General features: G+C 44.3%; 1 pseudogene across 1 annotated transcript; it reads right to left on the bottom strand.

The window, feature by feature from the left end:
* Positions 1-519: 519 nt before the first annotated feature.
* On the bottom strand, positions 520-1,558 carry LOC308648545 (large ribosomal subunit protein uL10-like; annotated as a pseudogene). The gene has a single exon. The product of its transcript is annotated as a large ribosomal subunit protein uL10-like (transcript).
* Positions 1,559-2,801: the final 1,243 nt, after the last annotated feature.

The following is a 2,801-nucleotide window of genomic DNA, read 5'->3' as shown; positions in this document are numbered from 1 at the left end:
TCAGGTAATTTCAGAGTTTTATACCCAGCATGTAAGGGGAGAGGCTCAGAAGTTCACAGTCTGCAGAAGTTCACAATAAAAGCAGCTTTTTCTTTCACTGTTTTGGGCAAGTTAACCCTTCAAAGACAACACCTGAGAAGGGGAGAGCTTCTTCTCCCCTTTCTTTCCTCCCCCTGCCAGCTGTTATCATGGAGCCCAATTGGTAACTTATCTTAAAAATGTAGACTCTGTGAAGCCCAGCTTAAGGCCAGAGGCCTTGTTTGCTCATTTCTACAAACTACTATACTGGATATGTTTGTGAAAAACTGGTAAGGGGGTGTCCAGCACCTGGAGTGCTGGTATCTTCCCGGCCAGCGGCCAAGTAAAACAGGGTAACACGAAAATAGGAAGTTTATCTACATTGAACTCTTTTGTAGAGTCTCTCTCTCTCTCTCTCTCTCTCTCTCTCTCTCTCTCTCTCTCTCTCTCTCTTTTAAGAAGTAAGACTTTATTTCTTTGTTTTGCATATAAAGCTGAGTTGTTGCTTTTTGGTGATTAGTCAAAGAGACCAAATCCCATATCCTCATCCGACTCCTCCGACTCTTCCTTAGCTTCAACCTTGGCTGGGGCCACAGCAGCAGCAGGAGCAGCAGTAGTAGCAGCAGCCACTGGGGGAGCAGCAGCCACAAATGCAGATGGATCAGCCAAGAAGGCCTTGACCTTCTCAGCAAGTGGGAAGGTGTACTCAGTCTCCACAGACAAAGCCAGGACACTCTTGTACCCATTGATGATAGAATAGGGTACTGATGCAACAGTTGGATAACTCAATCTGCAGACAAACATTAGCAACATTGTGGACACCTTCCAGGAAGCGAGAATGCAGAGTCTCCTCTGGGATATCAAGCACTTCAGGGTTGTAGATGCTACCATTGTCAAACACTTGCTGGATAATCAGCCCAAAGGAGAAGGGGGATATATTCAGCAGGGTGGCTTCGCTGGCTCCCACTTTGTCTCCAGTCTTTATCAGCTACACATCACTCAGGATTTCAATGGTGCCCCTAGAGATTTTAGTGGTTATGCCTAAAGCCTGGAAGAAGGAAGACTTCTTGGGCCCCAGACCAGTGTTCTGGGCTGATACGGTGACTTCATATGGTGCAATGGCACCAGCACGGGCAGCAGCTGGAACCTTATTGGCCAGCAGCATGTCCCTGATCTCAGTGAGGTCCTCCTTGGTGAACACAAAGCCCACATTCCCCCTGATATGAGGCAACAGTTTCTCCAGAGCTGGGTTGTTTTCCAGATGCCCTCGAATGGCCTTGCGCATCATAGTGTTTTTGCCCATCAGCACCACAGCCTTCCCCCGGAGGGACATTCGGAATTCCTGCATCTGCTTGGAGCCCACATTGTCTGCTCCCACGATGAAGCATTTTGGATAGTCATCCAAAAGTTGGATGATCTTAAGGAAGTAGTTGGACTTCCAGGTCGCCCTGTCTTCCCTGGGCATCATGACAGTGCGTCAGGGATTGCCACGCAGGGTTTAAAGACGATGTCACTCTCACGAGGACACCTGGCGAGAAAAGGCTTGTAGAGATTCTTTTGCTGACAGTCCTAAAATCAGCCATGGTGAAGATTTCTGGAGAAGCCCAGTTAAGACTTTTCTGTGAATAAAGGGGGTGCCACTTCAGTTTGGCCCCTCTTTCTCTCTCACACCAGCTCTCTTGCCCTTCCATCTTCCACATTGGATGATGCAGCTAGAAAACCATAACCAGATGCAGACCCCTCTAGAACTATAAGAAATAAAGCTCTTTTCTGTAACCAATCTCAAATATGATGTTAAGAGAACTAAGGCATCTATGAGCTCAATGACAAGGTCTTGGCATTATTATTACCCAGTTTTCACACAAAATTATAAGACAGAGAGCTTGAAGAAATTGACAGGTTTCCCCCAAACTGAGGTACATCTTAAGCTGTGGGATAAGGATGTTTGCAGAAATGGGTTGAGGTTACAGGTCATCACACCTGTAAAAATTGAAAATAGGGGCTGGGACTATTGCTCAGTGGTAGTGCACTTGCCTAGCATGTATGAGACACTGGGTTCAATTCTCAGCACCACATATAAATAAATAAAATAAAGATCTATCAACAGCTAAAAAATTTTAAAAATTGAAAATATCCAGTTGTCAATATCAAGAAGAAAGTTTGCTGGGCATGGTGGTGCACATCTGTAATCCCAATGACTCAGGAGACTGAGATAATAGGATCACAAGTTCAAGGCCAGCCTGAGCCATTTAATGAGACCCTGTCTCAAAATAAAATAAAAAAGGGTAGGAAGGGAGAGCAAGGGAGGAAGATTACCTCTAGATAGGGAATAGGGGTGGGAGGGAAAGGGAGGGAGAAGGGGAATAGCATGGATGGTGAAAGGAGACCCTCATCACTATACAAAATACACATATGAAGATGTGAATTTGGTGTCAACATACCTTATATATAATCAGAGATATGATAAATTATTGTATAATGGTGTATTAAATATCGTAATGCAAAAAAATTAAATTAAATTAAAAAGGGATGTAACTCAGTGGAACACCTGCCTGTGTGAGACCCTGAATTCAATCCCAAGTATGGAGTGGGGGATGAAGAGGAAAGAAGAGGAGGAAAAAGAAAGAATTGGTCCCTTGGCCCCATGTTACAATAGCAGGTGTTACTTCACATTAATAAACAAATGCCAACCCACAGGTGAGTTATGTTTGGGAAGAAGAGGAAGAAATAATTGTTTGTGTCTATACAAGAATCAAGCTTAGGTTTCCTTAAGTGGCAAACTT

The sequence above is a fragment of the Spermophilus citellus genome, assembly GCF_964194105.1.
Source record: "Spermophilus citellus genome assembly, chromosome: 4".
Classification (NCBI taxonomy): domain Eukaryota; kingdom Metazoa; phylum Chordata; class Mammalia; order Rodentia; family Sciuridae; genus Spermophilus; species Spermophilus citellus.
This window is presented reverse-complemented; position numbering and strand designations above follow the sequence as displayed.